Source organism: Primulina tabacum, chromosome 3 (assembly GCF_025594145.1).
Source record: "Primulina tabacum isolate GXHZ01 chromosome 3, ASM2559414v2, whole genome shotgun sequence".
NCBI classification, from domain to species: domain Eukaryota; kingdom Viridiplantae; phylum Streptophyta; class Magnoliopsida; order Lamiales; family Gesneriaceae; genus Primulina; species Primulina tabacum.
The window spans coordinates 37182430-37197268 of NC_134552.1; the positions used below are offsets into that span (position 1 = coordinate 37182430).

The window sequence follows — 14839 nt, forward strand, 5'->3', positions numbered from 1 at the left end:
CATTTATTGAGGGGGAATGACGATTTAAAAATTTAACTGAGAAGACAATAGTCAGTGGTTTTCAACTGAACTGACTAAATTCTCAACTGGTCAGTCAGGAGCTAATTTAACTGTTCTTCTCCGATACGTTAGCTGATAAATCGAAAAATATTCTATATTAAGTGACGCGACTGATTATCAAAGCATTAAATGCAGTCTTTCAACAAATAGTAGGTTGAAACGTGGACCCATATAATCCATGTCTTCTCAACACACGCTTTTACCACACATACACACGTCTTTTATTCAAAATTTTCTGGAATAACACGTGTCCAATGATTTGAACAGTCACATACATAAGTACTTTGCCCGCTCCATTTCAGTTTTTCTTTCTTACGCTTACCTAAGATTCTCATAGCAAAAGCAAATTCAAGCTTTCTTTTTTGCAGAAAATCATTCAGTTCTAATAGCAAATCAGATTCCAGCTCACATCATGAACGCAATGGCTATTGACTTCGATTCAGTTATGACTGTCCCTGATGACGCAGTGAAGAATATCTTCATTAAACTAGAAGAGGCCGGACTGAAGAAATTTCTGGGTTTATCTTCCCAAGAAATTTATACCAAAGAAATTCAAGATTTCTATGCTAATGGCTTCGTCGATCAGAACGGACATGTCACCACCACTGTGAATGGGCAGTTGCTGATGATCGAGGAACAGTTCTTCTGCGACTCATTCCAGCTGCCCTCTGATGGGCTAGCAAACCTTGCTGAAGTTAAGGCATCCGATATCGAAGAGATGCAAACTCTACTTTTTGCTGATGGACGGAAAATCAAAGTTTCCGATCCAAAGTAGGAACTGAAGCCAGAAGTTCAGTTGCTGGCTGATATTGTAGCCAAGAGGCTATTAGCAAAGGCATGATCATTTGCTGCACTAACCATGGAGAAATTTCAGTCCCTTACTGTTATTATGGCTGGTCGAAGACTAAACTGGAAGCATCTTATCTTCAATATCTTGAGGAATATGTTTCAATCAACCAAGCAGCCCAAAGGTTTCGCAGTGCAGCTGAGTTATTTGATGACAGTCAAAGGACTGGTGGCTGATGCTTCATAGAGATCATCAAAACTGAAAATCTTCAACGCCAAAAACGTTCAGCCACAAAAATCAAATTTGGAAATGTCTCCTGATCAATTCTTGAAGATCAAGAATGAAATTGGAACTGCACAAGTTCTCAAATCAGTCCACAAGAAGAAAGCTGTTCAGAAAAAGACAATCAAACGCAAGTTGATTGTAACGGAATCTGAATCTGAAAAGACCTCATCTCCAAAGATCGTCAAAAAACCATGGACTTTGAAGACCAAGTCTGCTGCAATAGTTGGCACTATCCCAACTGATAGGGTGACTGTATCAGAAACTCAACAGCCCATCCAGGTTGTCCCTTTGAAAGCAATCTCAGCTGAACCCTCAACTGAGGATCAGTTACTTCTATTCAAGATTTTGCCACAAAAGAAAATCACTGAATCTAGTGACAAGAAGAAGCTTGTTGGAGTTATGGCTCCACTGATCAAAATCTCCGGATATAGTTCTTTACCTTTTGCTAGACCAAAAGGTGTAGTGATCAGAGAAGTTATTGATTCAACTACTTCAGGATTAAGCATTCCACATATCCTAACTGATCCAGAGGGCAAAGAAAAGATGCAAGAAGAGCCCAGACCTAAAAATGTAATACAGACACACATTGATCTCGTTTGGCAGGAGATTAATGAATTTTCAGCAGAGAAGCTCAAAATTTTTGATGAATGGGTCAGATTAGGGACTCATGTTTTTGCCAAAGAACTTCAGAAGAAATCCAAACTGAGAAGGTTTATTGATATTAAAAAATTTTTGATGAAGACAGTAAAGGCATCGACCATTACTCAAGTTCTTGAAAGGAAGAAGTATTTCTTCGATCTTATGAGAGTCCAGATACTACAGAAGATAGTTGTCGAATCGCATTCAATGATAAAGTAGTGTATGATCAAACATTGGGAAATGGATCAAGAGTTAATCTCCCAGCAGCTACTCAAGACTTCTCAACTGAAGATTCAGTTCCAGAATCTCCTCAGGACGTTGCTACTTCTTCTCAACAAGCAAATGTTCCTTCAACTTCAGTTGCTCCAACATCACCCATTTCTGCACCTCCTACTGATAATCCACAGCTTTACTCTGAAGCTGAATTGACTTTGGCAAATCTAGATGAGGTCATCAAATCAGTTGCGAATGACATTCAGCTTGAAATAGTCAGAACAGCTGAAGATGTTGCATCAACTGACAAATCAGCAGATGTTCAAACTGAAGCAACTGAAGAACAAACCGAAATGGCTACTTTTGAACCAGTTTAGTCAGTGGTTGTAACTGAATGAGTAGTTCTTAATTCTACGGAAGTGCCTCAACTGAACTCAGTTTCAACGGAAAATCTGCAAATTGATGTGCCATTAGTGCAACAAACTGAAGAACCATCTTCTTCATTGGATCCTCCTACTATCTTTTCTCCACCCCAGAATCTGCAAGAGCTGATACATGCTGAAATGACAGTTTCTGACAGGACTTTGATGGTCTTTGATCAAACTACCAACGAACAAGAACCAAGGCCATCTGAATCTGCATCTCCTCATACAACCTCAGAAATGGACTTAGTATTCGAAGAGATTCAGAACATTCAGACCAACAAGTCACAAATAATGAAAGAATTCAAGGAAATTCAACGCACTCAACTTGCTCACTCTCTGAAGCTGAACTCCTAAAGTGAATTCAATTCAGAAAAACTGAAGTCCATTCAAGCTGCTGTGACCTCTATCTCCTTTAAGATCGATGAACTTAAAAAGAACAGAGGCTTAGCTGAGAGTCTCTCCCTAACTAAAGACTCAATCAGCAAACGAGTTGAATCTATGGAGATATCTGTTTCAAATAGAATCGACTTGGTGCAAACCACTGTATTATCTGTTGTCAAAAATATTGCAGCTGATGTTCGAATTTTATCTCGAAAAATCGATGTGCTTGTCCAAAAGGGGGAAGCAGTTAGATTGATGAAGGAATAAGAGGGGATACAACTGAAGAGACAACTATTGTCAGTTACTAGTTGAAGATTATTTGTTTTATTTGTACGAATCTGTACACTAGAAAAATTATTTTATCTACAAGGATTTAAAGTATTCTCTTTACTTCAGCTGATCAGTTTATTAAATTTCAGGTTTTGTCAATCATCAAAAAGGGAGAAATTGTTGGAAACTAAATTTCAGTGATTTGACAAACTAAGCATCGAATTTATTGGACTAACTGATCAAGTTACCAGGCTTCGCAAATCAACTATCACTTGCCTAACTGATGATTAATGTGCTTAATATTAAAGGCAACTGATACCAACGCAACTTATTTACGCAACTAAATGAGGATTCAACCGACTGATCAGTCGTAAACCTATCAGCCGATATATTCAGCCGAAAAACACTCAAGCTATTATCCTTCAGCTGATCTCTCAGTTGTACACATCATCAGTTAAGAACGACAACCGACAAATAGTACAACAGACTGCAACTCGTAGTGGAACGCCGCATTTCAGAGATTGCAGTGTACGAATGTCATAGAATATTGACGTGGCAATCAACGGATATATGGATTCAAATATTATTTAATATTACCGTTGAGAGGGAAGCCTATAAATAGGTGAAGAGGGCATCTAAGAAATATAATACAAACTGCTATTCTATTCAAGCTTGCTGTTACTCTGCTAAAATCACCACTCGCATTCAAATATCAAAAGCTCACTCCTATAAGATATATCCGTAGCAATCAAGGCTATATTTACGTTCTTGTTAGCACTTTGAAATCTTTGTTAAATTCATTCAGTCGTGTTAAATTTCAGTCACGCACTGTAAAAGTTTTTGTGATCTAAGAGTTTCAGTTTTGACAGTGTTAAGTCCAAACTGAAGTGGGTCAGTACAACTCTTGTATTCAATCAAAGTCTTTTAGTGGAAATCATATATTCGTGATAGAAGGGGTGACGTAGGAGTTATTCTATTCTCCGAACATCCAGAAACAAATTGTGTGCATACTATTTCAGTTATTGTTTTTCATTCAGTTATTCTATCTTTCAGTCAGTTTGCTTCCGCAACTATTTTTAGTTAAATTGATTGTCATCGACTGAAAAAATATCGAGCATCAGTTTGTCACTAAACTGAACTCATTTTTCAAAGAAAATATATAATCCGTGAGTGTTTATTCAACCCCCCCTTCTAAACACTTATCAGCTTTCCAACCTATAAGAGAGGCAATTTACAGAAAATTTCCTATTCAATTTCGCAGCAAGCGTGGTGATAAGAATGTTGGCCAATTAAGTTGAGATAAGAATGGATCTGGTTCATGACTAAATCCTTGCAGTAAATCAATAAGTTCACCTTCACTTGTAGCAGAAACTAACATCCTTCGTGAAGCTAATGAAAGAAATCTCTGTTCCACAACATCATCAAGAAACGATAACAGTTTATCATAATAGTTGTTAATATTTAACATACCAATTGGCTTATGATGGATATTAAATTGTGCCCAGCAAATAGTATGATATATTTCCTCTAAAGTACCGAAACCTCCCTGTAAAGCAATGAAAGCATCTGAATGTTCAATCATTTGAGTAATTCGTTCATACACGTTGTCAACTTTCATTTCTTCTCCTATTGTTGTTCCAGTAAGTGTGGGGACCCGGACGCTAATTCATTCCTTAATCGTCTTTAGGAATAATTCAACCAATTATAATAAACAGGGTCTAATTTTTTTTTTTTAAATACAAAGCGGAAACGTAATGCAACTCAATTCAAATTACATATTAAACATAAACATATAAATCTTGTATTATCTACAAGAATTCAACTAGGTTCAACTATATATCAGTGCTGAATCCTAAGTTGCTTCGAAGCCCGGATCTCCACGCTATCTTGTCCAGCCTTGTTCTTTTGTTGACCCTGATCCTATCCCACCTGTTGCCATGCACACATACAAACAAGACAATAGCCGGATAACTCCGGTGAGAATTACATTCTCAGTATAAATCATGTATACATGCAATCATAAAAACAATATAAAAGCATATAACAGATATGTCTAACATGTATCAAAATTAGAAACATGAATCAAATATTCATCACATGTATTATACTCCTAAACATGAATCACTATCAAGAATAAATCATATTCTAAACATGTACCATCATCAGGAACATAATTCAACATCAAGCAATGAATCACTCTCCGTGATTCTCAGACTCAGACTCGACTCAGTCCTAATCTAGGGATCCCGTTCGAAATAAGAACATACACCCACCGACACTCCCGATCGGGGTGGTGATATGTTCTTATTCACGGACTTTGGCTCTTTCCATATCGAACAACAGTAATAGAAAAGACTCATGTTCTATCCACTCCGATATAGCCAAACGTCCGGTGTCCTGACCTAACCGTCATGGACTATGGCCCGATCGCCAATATCTTATCCTGCAACAAAGTGCAATGGGCCAGTGACGAGTCCTCACTATCCGGCCCTTCTGTCACAAGATCAAATGTCTACGACTAGGCACATTCGCCTATGACTCAAGTCATACATTGTCTATACATCCATAGACCTGAAATATCAATCGTATTTAATTGCAAATAACAATGCAATAAAATAAAGTATGTGATTTAGGGAAACTCGAGTCAAACCTCACTCGAGTTGTGCAATCCCAACTCAACATTAATTTATACCTTTATCTTCTCAGTCTGACGAAGATGAAGTATCGAAGTCAACTCTGTCCATATCCAATCTGATAATGACAATCGAATAGATACAATATCAGTACATAACTCAGTTCAAAACCTGTTCTGATCAATTCTCAAATCAAAACATAATCGGATCAATGCCAATCGACATATGATACCACAATACAATCTCAACCAATACCGAATCTGATCAATATCAATTTACGGATGTTTCGACGGTATAACAATACAGTCTCGATAACCCCGTAAATCCCAACATCTCAGAAATAATACCAGAATTCATAATCAATACTGGTATAACTCATAATTTCAATGATAATACAAATCTGATATCGAATCTCAGTCAAATCGATTCCGAAAATCATAACAATTACAGAAATAGTCTGTTCTTTAATCTGACTTCAATTATACGATGTCTACTGTATCAGAAACACCATATATGATTCTTATTCAATTCTGACAATATCATAATTTCAAATCATATCTAAACGTAAACTTACGTCCTGTAGAAGCCTGCGTCGATAGGAACACAGTACTGAAGTCGGATTCAAAATCGGACGGGCGGATCGTTCACAAATCACAAATCTATACGCTAAAAGGCGTAAGGATTTCTTAGAGAAAATCCTCGACTCTTCTTGATAAATTCTGCAGAAGGAACCTTATATATATATCTCATGCATGTAAAGTATACGTGTCACACTTTTCTTGCATCTCGGTCGGCGCTCGGCTCCTTCATTTAAGTAGCTATATCCTCAATTCTGATTATATTGATTAAATCTCGGGCATTACAGTAAGACTGGCTAAGCTAATCGGAATAATGCCTAATACTTCACTTCTAGGTAATCAAATCAGATAGCCAATCAAATACAAGAAAGAGATATACAGAAATGGTATATAAGACTCACCTTAATGAACCAATTCCAGAATCTTTATCTCATCTCAGATTCTATTTTTCAAATAGCTTCTTCAATACCCTAACCACTCCATTGAACTTTCAACAACGGAATAGTCTTCATTCTGAATTATCTTTCTTCTGCTAATTCTGATTCCAAATCTAGAACAATAATTCAAGAAGTATAATATCCCAATACAACTTGAAGTAATTCTGATAGAATCGATCTCAGAATACTGGCTATACAACATCCGTATATACCAATCAACAGCTCATAATAATTCAACATCAACAGCGGTTATCGATCCGTTTAATTCCAGTTAATTCAATATTCAATCTTCTACCTCAAATACCAACGGTCGTCGCCTGATGTTGGCATATTTAGTCTGTCGCTTCTGAGCTGTCTTCATTTTCTTCTGAATTAGCTTAACTTTTCCAGTCATATCTCTGATCATATCAGGTCCAAACTCAGGAACCTCAGAGATATTATCTCCAATCAAGAGGAGATCCATGCTTCTTACCATACCATGTCTCAAATGGTGCCATCTCTGTACTCGTCGGATGGTCGTGGTCGTACAAAACTAACCACATGGCAATGAATCCTGCCACTTAGTGCTAGAATCAAGCACTACAGCTCTACGCATATCTTCCAGTGTCTGGATAGTCTACTCCGACTATCCATCAGTCCGTGGATGATATATGGTATTCAGATGTACCTTCGTACCCAACTCTCGCTGTACACTCTGCTAAATGTGCAAGTCAATCGAAGTCACGGTCTACTATAATCAAATTTCGGCACTGTATATTTTGATCACTTTTCTGACAGAAATCTCAGTAATCTAGTCGTATCTGTACGTCATCCGGTACGATATACATATGCAGATTTGAACAATCGTTCAATCATAAACACATCCTGGTACATTCTTGGCACAATTTCGGTAAGTCTATCACCAGATCCATAGAGTTATACTCCTATCTCTATTCAGGAATCGATAATCTGTATATTCAATCTCCTGGTTTCTATTTTCCTGTCTTCATCTGTCAGCGATTTAGACATTTCAATACAAATTCTGACATAACTGATTTCGTTTATTTACATCAAAACTGTTTGTTCGAATTATCACACATTTCCTGCTACCATAATCATACTGAATCTACTACTGTGTGCCTCTAACAATACCTGTTATTTCAAATTCGAAATATCTGGCACAAACAAATCAGCTAATTATATAAAATAAAGCATTACCTACCTGGTATTCTAATTGACAAACTGTTCTGACTATCAAAATCAAGTTCTGAACAATCTGATCAAATTTCGGAACTGTTGTAATTTTCAACATCAGCTCTGAGCCGACTTGAATGTTCTGAAGTTTTGCCATTTTTAATGTCGTTTTCAGCCACTGATCACTGTCTCAACTGTGCTACAATTAATCAGTATACTATCTTCAGATATCACAGACTCTGAATACAAGCTGTTGCAATCTGGATTCATAGCCGAACAATTCGGTATACAACAATCTCGGTTCCCAGAATATTCAATACAGATTTCAACTGTTCGATTTAATCAATCATACGCTGCGAATATATCAAAACATCGTAGATAAAACGAGCATAAGGTCATCAGAACACTTCGGAACACAGGATTTATCAACCCATACACAGAACTGAAGTATTTCCCAAAGAAACACATAATCAGATGTAACTCTAACTCTCAGGCAGTAAATCTTCTAGCTGACATTTCAATTTTTTCAATTCAATCAATATCATTCTGTACAGAAGTCTACAATGAAATTCATACCTGATATCAAATCAAGGCTAAAGTCGCTCTCCCTAATATAAGACAAACCCGGAATTTCATCTGGAACGACTATAGCAACTCTCCTTCTACTGACAAATCATTCCCAGATAGGCTCAACTTCAGTAAGCAACTGAATACATAAGAAATTACTCCATTCTTTTCGATAATCATCGAATCATACATAATACGGATATCAAGGAATTCAAAATCGAGAATCCTTACCGTATTTCATTCGTTCATCGGTCATTTCAAGTCCGAATCTTACCATCTCCTGGCAAGAAACTATACTAGTTATGTACTTGTTAGCATATCAATATCAATAATGTAGTCAGAATCAGACAACACAAGTACAACACAACCTAATTCAATCTCATTCCCTTTTTACTGTAGTATACAATATATCACAGAATTCACTGATATCAATCCCTCTCCCCAAAGGATACAAAGATCAGTACTATAGTAACACAGACTCAACAGGTACAACATATATCAATGCAACTCAGTCAAAGATAATCGTAGGAAATGCATTAGTATATATCAATACATATGCGACATAATCATAAAAGAACAGATACCTGTCACTACATCATCAAGTGCATCCTGGGTCTGTTCCTCGATCACTACCACCAGACGCTCCTACTCCTGGGAATCTTCGGGAATCTTTCAGTGGACATACTCTTGCAAAATGTCCTAATTGTTTGCAAATACGGAAACTACCAAATACTCCTTGGCATTGTTCAGTGGGATGTCTCCCTCCGCAAGTCCTGCAATAAACTCCAGTATAACTCGGGCTAGAACCACTGGAGCTAGATGAACCAATCGGTCCACTTCCTAACTTCTTAAACTGTTTCTTTCGAGCTTTTATCTGCTCTTTCTTTCCACCACTGCTGCTGCCAATCTCAATTCTGGAAGGCAGTTGTTGTGGTATCGGTGTTGGAAGAACATATGAAGCTTCCTTTTGTCGCCTCAGAACGGTTTCTGCTCTTTTGGCTCGATTCAGAATATCAGCAAAATTACTCGGTTGTTTCACATTCACCAATGTGCGTATCTCCGGATTCAATCCCTGGATAAACTGATCAGATACAGTTGTATCATTTCTAGCCACTTGAGGGGCAAAATGTAACAAGATGAAAAACTGGGCCAAATACTCATCAACATTCAACTGACCCTGTCTCAGATTTGCAAACTCTGTACTTTTATCCTGTCGATATGATAGAGGTACAAATCTTTGATAAAATTCAACTTTAAAAATTTTCCACGTAATCGTTGAGCTACGCTGTGCTATGGCTTCCCGGGTTACCAGCTACCAACTCCTAGCGACTTCCCGTAGTTGATTTCCAACCAGTTTAACTCTACAATCATCTAGGTACTCAAGTGAATCAAACAGTATCTCTATATCGTCTAGCCAATTCTCACAATCAACAGTCGTCTCAGTACCCTTCAGACTCGGCGGTGTCAATGACTGAAACCTCTTCAACTGTACTTCCATCGAAGTTTCGGATACATCCATCTGATCCATCCAGATACTTCCCTGGTTCTGAGATTCTTTGAGGAGCTAAACTGATTATCATAAGGATCAGTAACCAGATACCACAACCTGTTTCCAAGTTTCAGTCCTCCTCTGATCATCTTATAGCTGATCTAGAGTCGGTTCTAATCCAGCCTCAATAATGCATATTACTATATCAAATCAGATAAATCAAGTAACATGTATCAACAAAGCAGTAAATCATGCTAGCACTCACATGCAAAAAAAAAAATTCATTCTACCCCGCTCCTCTCTTCTATCTTAGTCTCCAAGATCTATCGCTCTGATACCACCTGTTGTGGGGACCCGGACGCTAATTCATTCTTTAATCGTCTTTAGGAATAATTCAACCAATTATAATAAACAGGGTCTATTTTTTTTTAAATACAAAGTGGAAACGTAATATAATTCAATTCAAATTACATATTAAACATAAACATATAAATCTTGTATTATCTACAAGAATTCAACTAGGTTCAACTATATATCAGTGCTGAATCCTAAGTTGCTTCGAAGCCCGGATCTCCACGCTATCTAGTCCAGCCTCGTTCTTTTCTTGACCCTGATCCTATCCCACCTTTTGCCATGCACACATACAAACAAGACAACAGCCGGATAACTCCGGTGAGAATTACATTCTCAGTATAAATCACGTATACATGCAATCATAAAAACAATATAAAAGCATATAACAGATATGTCTAACATGTATCAAAATTAGAAACATGAATCAAATATTCATCACATGTATTATACTCCTAAACATGAATCACTATCAAGAATAAATCATATTCTAAACATGTACCATCATCAGGAACATAATTCAACATCAAGCAATGAATCACTCTCCGTGATTCTCAGACTCAGACTCGACTCAGTTCTAATCTAGGGATCCCGTTCGGAATAAGAACATACACCCACCCGCACTCCCGATCGGGGTGGTGATATGTTCTTATTCACGGACTTTGGCTCTTTCCATATCGAACACCAGTAATAGAAAAAACTCCAGTTCTATCCACTCCGATATAGCCAAACGTCCGGTGTCTTGACCTAACCGTCATGGACTATGGCCCGATCGCCAATATCCTATCCTGCAACAAAGTGCAATGGGCCAGTGACGAGTCCTCACTATCCGGTCTTTCTGTCACAAGATCAAATGTCTACGACTAGGCACATTCGCCTATGACAAGACATACATTGTCTATACATCCATTGACAAGAAATATCAATCGTATTTAATTGCAAATAACAATGCAATAAAATAAAGTATGTGATTTAGGGAAACTCGAGTCAAACCTCACTCGAGTTGTACAATCCCAACTCAACATTAATTTATACCTTTATCTACTCGGTCCGACGAAGACGAAGTATCGAAGTCAACTCTGTCCATACCCAATTTGATAATGACAATCGAATAGATACAATATCAGTACATAACTCAGTTCAAAACCTGTTCTGATCAATACTCAAATCAAAACATAATCGGATCAATGCCAATCGACATACGATACCACAATACAATCTCAACCAATACCGAATCTGATCAATATCAATTTACGGATGTTTCGACGGTATAACAATACAGTCTCGATAACCCCGTAAATCCCAACATCTCAGAAATAATACCAGAACTCATAATCAATACCGGTATAACTCATAATTTCAATGATAATACAAATCTGATATCGAATCTTAGTCAAATAGATTCTGAAAATCATAACAATTACAGAAATAGTCTGTTCTTTAATCTGACTTCAATTATACGATGTCTACTGTATCAGAAACACCATATATGATTCCTATTCAATTCTGACAATATCATAATTTCAAATCATATCTAAACGTAAACTTACGTCCTGTAGAAGCCTGCGTCGATAGGAACACAGTACTGAAGTCGGATTCAAAATCGGACAGGCGGATCCTTCACAAATCACAAATCTATACGCTAAAAGGCGTAAGGATTTCTTAGAGAAAATCCTCGACTCTTCTTGATAAATTCTGCAGAAGGAACCTTATATATATATCTCATGCATGTAAAGTATACGTGTCACACTTTTCTTGCATCTTGGTCGGCGCTCGGCTCCTTCATTTAAGTAGCTATAACCTCAATTCTGTCAATTAATCCACTTCTGATTATATTGATTAAATCTCGGGCATTACAGTAAGACTGGCTAAGCTAATCGGAATAATGCCTAATACTTCACTTCCACCTGCATGCGCAGCTTTTGCAACTTTTCCATGAGACCAACTTCACCATCTGATAGGACTCGTTTTTACGTGTTTTTAGTGTTGGTTTTGAGTCGCGTTCATGCATCATATTAGTTTGTTTTAGTTGAATTTTGCACTTTTTTAGCATTATTGAGCATTTGACTAATCTCGTGTATTCTGTGGTTATTTTGTAGGAATTGAACCAAAAAGTGGGAGAAACTTTGGCATAATATCGAAGAGGTCTCGCTAGGGCGGGCAAAAGTGACCGCCCCAGCGAGCATTGTGGTCTGGCCGAGGATTATTTTGCGCAAGTGTCTCGCTAGGGCGGTCAAAAGTGACCGCCCCAGCGAAACCAGGGACATGCTTGAGGAAGCTTATTCGAGGACCTCTCGCTAGGGCGGTCAAAATATACCGCCCTAGCGAGAAGCGAGATTGAGAAAGATTTGTTTCCAAATTTCTAGGGACTCTATCCTACACTATAACCTAACACACGAGAGCAGCGGCCGTTTTTGGATCTTTATCAGACTTTTCATCATTTTTCTTGGAGAGGAGGCTAGGAGCAAAGGAGATTTCGAAGACCTCGAGATTTCCACGCGTCGTGGCCGTCATCCATCGTCATCTTTAGTATTTTCATTATTCAGTATTTTATTTCTTACATTGATTGTTGGTTTTTATCATGAATTTCAGTAGCTAAACTCTAGATTTGTTGGGATTTGAGAGGATCCTACCCCGTACCCGGTGTTGAACATTATTTCTCGACGTTTTTATTAGTGATTTGTTTATGCTATTGTACTTTCGTGTTTCATTCGAAGCCTAGCTAACTTCCTTTGATTATTTCATGTTGTTGATGAGTTCGATAGAATAGTTAACAATACGATCAAATAGTATAAACCACGGATTTACAATTTTAGTAGATATACGGAATTGGGTACGTGTCGATAGTGATAGTTCACCCGAATGAAAGCTAGTGGATTCCATAGAATGTAATGCAATCTTGAACTGTTAAATATTTGAGGACACTTGAGTACTGCATGTTTTTGATTAGTATTAATATAGCTCGACAGAGTATATTAATTAGTCTAGGGAATTCCGTCGAACGCACGAGTAAAAGTCGAGTGTAATTAGTTAAACACGAGCGGTAGGTGAACTGATAATTCCCAACAAATTCATTTCTCATTTGATTTAATCCAAATTAATCATTGCGTTCTTGAACACGTTTTCTTTGCATTTTAATTATTTTAATTGTTTACTTTACATTAGTTTAATCATCAACTCAATTTATCGTTGCTAAAGAAATTTTAATTGAAAATAAAAATAGTGTAACGCAGTCATTGTGGACTGATACTCGTATTTACTTACGTTTATTATAACTTGACTATCGTGCACTTACGATATTTAAATCGAGCTTTCATTTATAAAATAAATTTTGGGATTATTCACTGTGCAAGTTTTGCTCGATCAAGTTTTTGGCGCCGTTGCCGAGGAGTGTTGATTCACAATTTTTTATTTTTCAGTTAAATTCTTTAGTATTATTTATTTTATTGTTATTTGATACTCTCATTGTGTTGCAGATTTTTCTTGTGGTGCATGCGAAGATCACTCGAGTTTAAGCTTGAGCCTTTTGACCCCGAGATCGAACGCACAGCTAGACGTCGACTACAGCAGCAAAGAGCGAAGGAAAGAATGGAAGGCGATCAACAAAGAGAGGAGCCAAGGCGTATACCGATGTTGGATTATGCACAGCCGTCTCTTGATGGAGCACGTCCAAGCATCGTAAGACCAGTCATCCGAGCTAATCAGTTTGAGATCAAGCCAGCTATCATTCAGATGATTCAGAACACTGTCCAATTTGGGGGAAGTGCACTTGACGACCCTAATTCTCATATAGCTGACTTTCTTGAAATTTGTGATACTTTTAAGTTTAATGGCGTGTCTGATGACGCTATTCGTTTGCGTTTATTTCCATTTTCACTGAGAGATAAAGCTAAGTCGTGGTTAAACTGTTTGCCTGTAGGGTCTATTACTACATGGGAAGATATGGCAAAGGCGTTCCTGATCAAGTACTTTCCTCCGTCGAAGACTATGAAGCTCAGAGCCGACATTACTACATTTGCTCAATATGAGCAAGAGTCACTTTACGAGGCATGGGAGCGCTACAAGGACTTGTTGAGGAGATGTCCACACCATGAGCTGCCTCTTGGGTTAGTTGTTCAAACTTTCTACTACGGTCTGCTTACTCCTAACCGTACTATGATAGATGCTGCTGCCTGTGGTAACTTACTGAGAAAGACGGCGGAGGAAGGATATGAGTTATTGGAGGAGATGGCTGCTAGTAGCTATCATCCTCAGTCTGATAGGCAGAGACGAGGTGCTGGAGTTAATCAAGTTAATGATTTGTCGGCGGTTTCAGCACAGTTAGAGGCTTTGAATAGAAAGATTGATGGGATGAGCATGAGTGGGTCGGCTATGCGTCTGCAAGAAATTTTATGTGATAAGTGTGGGGGTGAGCATGATGTGCAGGATTGCCAAGATGGCAACCCATTCTATGTGCCTGAGGGAGCACCGGTAAAACAAGTGGGATTCCAGAACCGTCCTAGAAATGACCCTTACTCGAACACATATAATCCGGGATGGAGGAATCACCCA

General features: G+C 37.9%; 1 non-coding gene across 1 annotated transcript; it reads right to left on the reverse strand.

Annotated features, from left to right (window-relative positions):
• Positions 1–14278: 14278 nt before the first annotated feature.
• On the reverse strand, positions 14279–14385 carry LOC142541215 (small nucleolar RNA R71). The gene has a single exon (XR_012819281.1). It is a non-coding gene; the product is annotated as a small nucleolar RNA R71 (small nucleolar RNA).
• Between the last annotated feature and the right edge of the window lie 454 nt (positions 14386–14839).